Source organism: Scylla paramamosain, unplaced genomic scaffold, assembly GCF_035594125.1.
Source record: "Scylla paramamosain isolate STU-SP2022 unplaced genomic scaffold, ASM3559412v1 Contig5, whole genome shotgun sequence".
NCBI lineage: Eukaryota > Metazoa > Arthropoda > Malacostraca > Decapoda > Portunidae > Scylla > Scylla paramamosain.
In genome coordinates this window covers 110,001-120,000 of record NW_026973670.1, presented here as the reverse complement: position 1 = coordinate 120,000, position 10,000 = coordinate 110,001, and the positions used below count along the sequence as shown (strand labels likewise).

The 10,000-nt window shown below is 40.9% G+C and overlaps 2 protein-coding genes across 4 annotated transcripts in view; one reads left to right on the top strand and one right to left on the bottom strand.

Moving 5' to 3' along the window:
• LOC135096646 (uncharacterized) overlaps window positions 1-9,804 on the bottom strand; it is a 22,274-nt gene extending 12,470 nt beyond the window's left edge. The window contains exons 1-4 of one of the 3 annotated variants that reach the window (XM_063998334.1): window positions 7,904-9,804; window positions 7,450-7,530; window positions 5,821-5,906; window positions 2,291-2,421 (exon numbers count right to left, since the gene is read on the bottom strand). The gene's annotated coding sequence lies outside the window, so the exon portion shown is untranslated. Of the gene's footprint in view, window positions 1-2,290; window positions 2,422-4,693; window positions 4,804-5,820; window positions 5,907-7,449; window positions 7,531-7,903 lie in introns of those variants that run through there. The other 2 variants (XM_063998335.1, XM_063998333.1) reach the window with 2 other exon arrangements.
• Window positions 1-10,000, top strand: part of LOC135096647 (cadherin EGF LAG seven-pass G-type receptor 2-like) — a 72,020-nt gene that overhangs the window by 18,514 nt on the left and 43,506 nt on the right. The gene's annotated exons all lie outside the window — the stretch shown is intronic.

The following is a 10,000-nucleotide window of genomic DNA, read 5'->3' as shown; positions in this document are numbered from 1 at the left end:
ATAAGTGTCTTGAAACCTCCCTCTTGAAGGAATTCAAGTCATAGGAAGGTGGAAATACAGAAGCAGGCAGGGAGTTCCAGAGTTTACCAGAGAAAGGGATGAATGATTGAGAATACTGGTTAACTCTTGCGTTAGAGAGGTGGACAGAATAGGGGTGAGAGAAAGAAGAAAGTCTTGTGCAGTGAGGCCGCGGAAGGAGGGGAGGCATGCAGTTAGCAAGATCAGAAGAGCAGTTAGCATGAAAATAGCAGTAAAAGACAGCTAGATATGCAACATTACGGCGGTGAGAGAGAGGCTGAAGACAGTCAGTTAGAGGAGAGGAGTTGATGAGATGAAAAGCTTTTGATTCCACCCTGTCTAGAAGAGCAGTATGTGTGAAACCCCCCCAGACATGTGAAGCATACTCCATACATGGACGGATAAGGCCCTTGTACAGAGTTAGCAGCTGGGGGGGGTTAGAAAAACTGGAGGAGACGTCTCAGACCACCTAACTTCATAGAAGCTGTTTTAGCTAGAGATGAGATGTGAAGTTTCCAGTTCAGATTATAAGTAAAGGACAGACCAAGGATGTTCAGTGTAGAAGAGGGGACAGTTGAGTGTCATTGAAGAAGAGGGGATAGTTGTCTGGAAGGTTGTGTCGAGTTGATAGATGGAGGAATTGAGTTTTTGAGGCATTGAACAATACCAAGTTTGCTCTGCCCCAATCAGAAATTTTGGAAAGATCTGAAGTCAGTCGTTCTGTGGCTTCCCTGCGTGATATGTTTACCTCCTGAAGGGTTGCACGTCTATGAAAAGATGTGGAAAAGTGCAGGGTGGTATCATCAGCGTAGGAGTGGATAAGACAAGAAGTTTGGTTTAGAAGATCATTAATGAATAATAAGAAGAGAGTGGGTGACAGAACGCTGAGGAACACCACTGTTAATAGATTTAGGAGAAGAACAGTGACTGTCTACCACAGCAGCAATAGAACGGTCAGAAAGGAAACTTGAGATGAAGTTACAGAGAGAAGGATAGAAACCGTAGGAGGATAGTTTGGAAATGAAAGCTTTGTGCCAGACTCTATCAAAAGCTTGTGATGTGTCCAAGGCAGCAGGAAAAGTTTCACCAAAATCTCTAAAAGAGGATGACCAAGACTCAGTAAGGAAAGCCAGAATATCACCAGTAGAGCGGCCTTGACGGAACCCATACTGGCGATCAGATAGAAGGTTGTGAAGTGATAGATGTTTAAGAATCTCCCTGTTGAGGATAGATTCAAAAACTTTAGATAGGCAGGAAATTAAAGCAATAGGACGGTAGTTTGAGGGATTAGAACGGTCACCCTTTTTAGGAACAGGTTGAATGTAGGCAAACTTCCAGCAAGAAGGAAAGGTAGATGTTGACAGACACAGCTGAAAGAGTTTGACTAGGCAAGGTGCAAGCACGGAGGCACAGTTTCGGAGAACAATAGGAGGGACCCCATCAGGTCCATAAGCCTTCCGAGGGTTTAGGCCAGCGAGGGCATGGAATACATCATTGCAAAGAATTTTAATAGGTGGCATGAAGTAGTCAGAGGGTGGAGGAGAGGGAGGAGCAAGCCCAGAATCCTCCAAGGTATAGATTTTAGCAAAGGTTTGAGCAAAGAGTTCAGCTTTAGAAATAGATGTGATAGCAGTGGTGCCATCTGGTTGAAATAGAGGAGGGAAAGAAGAAGAAGCAAAGTTATTGGAGATATTTTTGGCTAGATGCCAGAAGTCATGAGGGGAGTTAGATCTTGAAAGGTTTTGACATTTTCTGTTAATGAAGGAGTTTTTGGCTAGTTGGAGAACAGACTTAGCATGGTTCTGGGCAGAAATATAAAGTGCATGAGATTCTGGTGATGGAAGGCTTAAGTACCTTTTGTGGGCCACCTCTCTATCATGTATAGCACGAGAACAAGCTGTGTTAAACCAAGGTTTAGAAGGTTTAGGGCAAGAAAAAGAGTGAGGAATGTACGCCTCCATGCCAGACACTATCACCTCTGTTATGCGCTCAGCACACAAAGACGGGTCTCTGACACGGAAGCAGTAGTCATTCCAAGGAAAATCAGCAAAATACCTCCTCAGGTCCCCCCAACTAGCAGAGGCAAAACGCCAGAGGCACCTTCACTTAGGGGGATCCTGAGGAGGGATTGGAGTGATAGGACAAGATAAAGATATGAGATTGTGATCGGAGTTTACATACAAAATACTTATAATACAGAGAAATAAATAAAAAATAGAACAGCTTTCATGGGTACAATAATAATAGAGTCCTTTAAAGAGAATAATGTCACCTTTCATTATCAATTGTTAGCTTTGTCTTGTCTGAGGTGCGGGTGCCACTGACTTCTTCCTCTCTCAACTGTCTATAGCTTGTCTATGTCATGCTGTAGCTGACTGCATTCATCTTGTGACTGAAGTGTGTCTGAAAATCACATTGATGATCATTAAATAATTCATATGCCATCCATACAATCACATAAGAACATAAGAACATAAGAAATAAGGGAAGCTGCAAGAAGGGAGCAGGCTTACACGTGGCAGTCCCTGTATGAAACACTCCTACCTATTTCCATCTGTTATCCCCATCCATAAACTTGTCTAATCTTCTCTTAAAGCTCTCTAGTGTCCTACCACTAACTACATGATTACTGAGTCCGTTCCACTCATCTACCACTCGATTTGAGAACCAAGTTTTTCCTATCTCCTTCCTAAACCTAAATTTTTCAAGCTTGAACCCGTTATTTCTTGTTCAAAGGTTGGCTATTTGTCTGGAATGAATATGAGTACAATGCAAGGTGAGGCACCACACAGGATATGAATGCAGCCCAACACTCTCCAACGTACAAAACCTTAGTTAGCTGCACCCATAAATTAACATTAAAATTATATTAAAATGCCCTTTAGTCCCTCCCAAATAACACCATATCAATGTGTCAATGTGTATTCAATGCATATTAATAACACAGCTGCCTTGAAATATTTCAAGATACAGTCTGCATAACACCTACCTACACTCACCTCACATAACAACAAAACAACACTCTCTCTCTCACACACACACACACACACACACACACACACACACACACACACACACCTCATGAATATTCCCTTGAACCTAACCTAACCTAACCTAACCTACACTCACCTCACCTAACAAGAAAATAAGCTCTCTCTCACTCTCTCACACACACACACACACACACACACACACACACACACACACACACACACACACACACACACACACACACACATCTCATGAATATTCCCTTGAACCTAACCTAACCTAACCTAACCTAACCTAACCTACACTCACCTCACCTAACAAGAAAACAACCTCTCTCTCACTCTCTCACACACACACACACACACACACACACACACACACACACACACACACACGTCTCAGAAACATGCTGCCGCCTGACGCGCCTCGGCCTACTCGTGCCACCAGACACCACAATAAGATAACACCCCTAAAGGTGCCACGTACGGACCGGTACAGACTCAGTGCGATTCCCACCATGGTGTGAGCCATCAATCAATAGTCTCTTCTAGATTTGACTTACCTTTAGGATTAATGTCAAGTATTTCCCCACCACCAATGTACATTTTCACTTTGTTGACTGCCTAAAGAATAAACCGTTTATTATTATTATTATTATTATTATTATTATTACACACACACACACACACACACACACACCTCATGAATATTCCCTTGAAGTGTTCCTTTGACGTGACCCGAGACACGAGACCTTCCCGGTACAAGTTAATTTAGTGAATACTTGCAAATTAGTACTTGTTAGGCTAGGTCATTTTTGGTTAAATTAGGTTAATGAAGGAGGTTAATGAAGGTAGTTTAGGTTAGGTTAATGACCTCAGCAAAGCCCTGTTTTCATAATATTCTAATTCTCATTCTTAGACAATTCTTAGACATTCTTAGACAAGGAATGTGAAAAGTGGTTTATCTCTCTCTCTCTCTCAAGCCAGCTACTCAAGCTTGACTGGGGCACAGGAACACAAAAAGCAACATTGCATGTACTTTGTTAAACTGAAATTTTATACCACACCCTAAAAAAAAAAAAAAAAAAAAAAAAAAAAAAAAAAAAAAAAAAAAAACAAGCATATATAACACACACACACACACACACACACACACACACACACACACACACACACACACACACACCCTAGGGAGTCATTAACCTAACCTAACCACCACTACCACCACCTAACCTGGTGCCACTCATGAAGGAATGTGGTCCCAGGATGACTGGGCTTATGGCTTAGTCAAAATGGGTTCCCAGTTATTAATTTCTGTTAGTTATGCTTATAAGGACTCCACACATTGCTTCTGGCACTGCTAATTGCTTTGTGTCACAGTGAAAGGGTTAAAGATCACCCATTGCTACACATCTTGCCATGCAGTATCAAATTAATAACCTTATACAAGTCACACCAGCCTGTTATTAAGAAATTAAGGTTTTAAATGTAGACAGTCTTTCATGAGCTTGCATTGATGGGATATGCTACTTATAGTGACAAATTCCTACCAAAAACTTCATTAATCTCAAGAAACCAACAGAATCCCAAATGGAAACAAATATCTATTGTATTTGCACAATTCCTCTATTTAAGTGCACACCGAGGCATCTGTACATTCCCTTAACCTTAATCTTTCTACTCACCGCGGGAAAAGTGCAGCTGAAGGAGGGAGCAGGAAAAAAAAGCCACATTTTGAAGCCAAGCCATTCTTGACCCTGCGCTACGTGACTTACAAGGGGAAGAGACCGCGGGCTTAAATATTTTCTTTGTTATGGTTATGTTAGCATTTATCTCTGGCTTTTTTTCGTATTTTTTCCCATTATTAATTTCTCATGTTCTTATTTTGTAATGCCTTAGTGACAGTGTTAATGATGAACCAATCCAATTATATAAATCTTTTTTATTTTTTTATTTGGGTGGATGGGGGAATTTCTTGGTCTACAAATTTTCATTACACACAAATAATCCCAGTGGCTGTACTTAAGATAAAAACTGTTTGCTCTAGAACACTCCTGGCTTTACATATCTGCTTTACTTACGGTCCCAAAACATTTTACAATATTCAAGCCTAACTCATTTCAGTCTGATAAATGCTTGATGTAATCTGTTCATCATATCCTCTAACTCAACTTTGTTTTATGGGTGAGGATGACTTAATTAAAATGAATCCAAAACATTTTCCCACACAAGATATTAGGAATTATAACTTATTCTCTAAAGACTCAAGTTTGTTTATGTGTGAAGCCTACATTACCTACTCCACACAAGATATTAGCAATTATATCGTATTTTTAAAGACTTAATTTTGTCTGTGTGTGTGTGGGAGACCATACTGAAAACATAGTTATTTCAATTACTCGGTAAATTCAGCTAGGAGAGGTACATTTGTGACCACCTAACCTGCCAATATCTCCTAAAGTAAACTCCATTCAAAAGTTTCAGTGATAGGCAGGTGAGGTATAGAGAGGTCATACTCCACCACCCCTCTTTAATTTGAGAGAAAATAATAGAAAACTTCAAGAGAGAGAGAGAGAGAGAGAGAGAGAGAGAGAGAGAGAGAGAGAGAGAATTGGTGGGACATGATATAGTTTACTTGAGTGGAGAAGAGGTCAGGAGGAAGATAAATAAATGAATAAATAAATAAAACGCTATTTTCTCCACCACCCATTCCTTACCCATCAAAAAAAATTAAATAAATAAACAAAAAAACATTATTTTCTCCCTGTCACCCATTTCTTCACCCATTTCTTCCCCATCACCCATCACTTACCGAGTCCAGCACCACCGCCACCGTGTAGCTAAATGGGAGATGGGCAGCTGTCCCATACACTGTGTTCTGGAAGATCCCAATGGCAACTGTAATGGGAGGGGAATGGGTTAGCAGGACTGGTGATGGTGATGAGGAGGAGGAGGAGGAGGAGGAGGAGGAGGAGGAGGAGGAGGAGGAGGAGAAGGAGAGAAGATAAGGAAGAGATAAAGAAAAAAAACAGATAGAAACTAAATTATTTATCCTCCTCCTCCTCCTCCTCCTCCTCCTCCTCCTCCTGTCTTCCTCTGCAATCATCAAAGTAGACGTTTAAGTTAGAATCTCTCTCTCTCTCTCTCTCTCTCTCTCTCTCTCTCTCTCTAGTTGAAGTGGTGGAGGTTTTCAAGGGTGTTTTTAAGGTTCTAGTGACAGATTAATAACATTTCTATATTATTAACAGGAGAAACACTCTTGAGAACCTCCACTACTTTCCAAAGGCTGTAATTGAAGTGATGCAGGTTTTCAAGGGGGTTTTTAAGGTTCTAGTGACAGATTAATAACATTTCTATATTATTAACAGGAGAAACACTCTTTTAAAAGGCTCTCATTGAACTAACACAGGTTTTCAATGGTGTTTTTTATGGTTCCAGTGACAGATTAATAACATTTCTGCAATTACACCCTTGAGAAAAGACTGGTGAATAGGTAGAAGGAGAAGGAGAAGGAAGAAGAGGAAGAAGAAAAGGAGGAGGAGGAGGAGGAGGAGGAGGAGGAGGAAGACAATTAGTTCACCCTTAATTAAGAAGAAAAAAAAAATTATTATCTTTAAAAATCTGACTTAATTTTCTTTTTCCCCATAGTAATTAAAGGTAACTCTCTCTCTCTCTCTCTCTCTCTCTCTCTCTCTCTCTCTCTCTCTCTCTCTCTCTCTCTCTCTCTCTCTCTCTCTCTCTCTCTCATATTTTTATTAATTCTTTCTACTGTTTCTCAATTTTTTCCTTCCTTCCTTCCTTCTTCTAAACATCTCTCTCTCTCTCTCTCTCTCTCTCTCTCTCTCTCTCTCTCTCTCTCTCTCTCTCTCTCTCTCTCTCTCTCTGTAATTCCTTCATTTCTTAGTCATTATTAACTTCATTTCCTTTACACTTCCAAACACCTCTGAACAACCCCCAAACACACACACACACACCCAGACACCACCACACACCCGCAAACACACACACACACACACCCAGACAACACCACACACCCGCAAACACACACACACACACCCAGACAACACCACACACCCGCAAACACACACACACACACACCCAGACACCACCACACACCCGCAAACACACCCACACACACCCAGACAACACCACACACCTCCAAACACACCCAAACACACCCACACTAACTCAGACGTGTCCCTCACCCCCCCTCACCCCAATATGTAATCACCCCTTATATGTAATTCATATAAGATAAATTAGTTTAATATTCTCTCTCTCTCTCTCTCTCTCTCACACACACACACACATACACTTCAATGATACACAAAATAATAATAACAAAAATAAGAAATAAAGAATGAATAGGGAATGATTGATAATACAACTCTCTCTCTCTCTCTCTCTCTCTCTCTCTCTCTCTCTCTCTCTCTCTACATACGTTCTTGGCAGTGATGACATATTCCGAGGCATCAGTGTTCAGACTCCGTGCACAACTAAGGTCAGGAACACAAGGCAGTACCTGGAAAGAGGAGAGAGGTTAGGAGGAGGAGGAGGAGGAAGAGGAGGAGGATAACAAAAGACAGAGGAGGAGGAGGAGAAAGAAGGGGGAAGGAGAAGGAGGAGGCAGAAAGAGAAGAATAATAAGAATAAGAACAAGAAAAACATGAATAAGAAGAACAAGAAGAAAGGCAAATAGAAGAAGAAGAAGAAAAAGATAACACAATAAGATAAAAACCAAAGATATATATATATAAAGCAAAAACACACTTACCAAACCTACACAAACATGAACCAAGCCTCTCTGGAACACAACAGCTGACACCACACCTCCCCAAACAACACTCCCCAACCCAGTGGAGCCGTACAAACCTACACACACACACAAAACAAACCTGTCAGGCGGCTCTTCGTTAAACGGCTCGGAATCTTGAAGGGGTGTCAAGATTCCGGAATCAGGTGTGACCTCAGCAACATCCCTTGGTCCTCCGGGGGCTCCCAATTGGGGTCCTCAAGGGCGGGGTGATGGCCGGGTCATGGGGAGGGAGATCCGCCAGGGGTGTTGACACGGGACAGATCTACAGAAGCTAAGGGTGCCAGGTAGTCCCCAGTGTGGTGTCTGTCAGGGCCTGAGTCCCCTGCGCCTTCCTTGCTGTACATGTTGATGGTGGGGCTGAGGTGGTGGTGACTGGTGATTGAGAGAGGCATGGTGGGGTGTTTGGGGGTCCTGGGGGTGTCTGGGTATGTTATGCGGTGTTTTGGGTAAATTTTGGGGTGTTTTGAGTGTGCCTGAAGCTGTCTTGGGTGTGTTTAGATGTGTATCTAGTGTTTTTTGTGTGTTTTTAAATATTTTAGGTGTGTTTATTGGTATCTTTGTGTGTGTGTGTGTGTGTGTGTGTGTTGAGGGGTGTGTGAGGGTTGGGGAGGGCAGTTAAACGGGTGTTTGGATCAGTGTTTTAAAGTTGGGTGTAGCAGTGATGGGCTGAGATGGGGAGAAATTGGGGAGTACTGGAATTGGGGTAGATGGGACTGGAATTGGGCTAAGCAGACTGGAAATAAAGGGAAGCAAGACTGGAATGGATTGGGAATACATGAAAAACTAACAGGAATGGGTGGAAATGGAACAAAACTGACTGGAATTTAACAGGAATACAGCAAAAGAGACTGGAATTGAGCTGGAATAAGGCAGAACTGACTGGAAGGCACAGGAATAGGGGAAAAGCTGACTGGAGCTGGAATGGGCAGGAATGGAGGTGTAGGAATGGGTGTTTTAAATGGGATATCCTTGTGTTTAAGAGATGGGTGGCTGAGTTTTAGTGATGGGTAGCCATGTGTGTGTTCAAGTGTTTTATGAAGATATATTTGGGATGTTTTTAGGTGTTTCAGGTAATTTGGGGTGTGTTTAGGTATGTTTGAGTGTGTTTGGGAATGTTTTGAGTGTGTTTGGGTGTGTTTGAAGGTGTTTTAAGTGTGTTTGGGAGTATTTTGAGTGTTTAAGTGTGTTTTGAATGTGTTTTGGTGTGTTTTAAGTGTGTTTTAAGTGTATTTAAGTGTTTTGGTATGTTTTTTATGTGTTTAAGTGTGTTTTGGGATGTTTAGAGTGGTTTTGAGTGTGTTTTGGGGTGTTTTGTGTGTTTTGAGAGTGTTTTGATGTGTTCTAAGTGTTTATAAGTGTATTTGAGTGTGTTTTTGGGGTGTTTTGTGTGTTTTGAGAGTGTTTTGATGTGTTCTAAGTGTTTATAAGGGTATTTGAGTGTGTTTTGGGGTGTTTTGTGTGTTTTGAGAGTGTTTTGATGTGTTCTAAGTGTTTATAAGTGTATTTTGATAGTGACAGTTGGAGTATGGAAGAAATGTTTCAACTCAGACACTTCTAAATGCTGCTACACAATTCCAGGTTATTCCAGATTTCAGTACAGGTGAAAGTGTAGATTCCAGGATTTCAGGTGGTACTAGGTGGTTCCAGTGGCTTGTGGTGGTGGTGGTGGTGGTGCTAAGTGGGTGACAGGTGCGCTCAAGTGGTTGCAAAAGTCGTTCCAGGTGAAATAATTAGTTTTTTTCTGATAAATTCCAGGTAGTTATTTATTTTTTTTTAGTTCTGGGTCTTTTTTTTTTATAATTGTTAGTGTTTTCAAGTGGTTTTATTTAATTTTCCAAGTTTCTTTTTTCCTTTCTAAGTGATAATTAAGTTTGAAAGGTTTTCCAGGTAATGATTAAAAAATTTGAAGTGTTTTTTTCAAGTGATAATTAAACTTTCAAGTGTTAATTAAGTCACAAAGGTGTTTTCAAGTGTTTTTCAAGTGTTAATTAAGTCTCAAAGATGTTTTCAGCTGTTTTAAAAAGGTATTCCAGTTTTCAAGGAGTTTTTCAAAGGTTAATTAAGTCACAAAGGTGTTTTCCAGTGTTTTCAAGTGTTAATTAAGTCTCAAAGATGTTTTCAGCTGTTTTGAAAAGGTATTCCAGTTTTCAAGGTGTTTTTCAAAGGTTAATTAAGT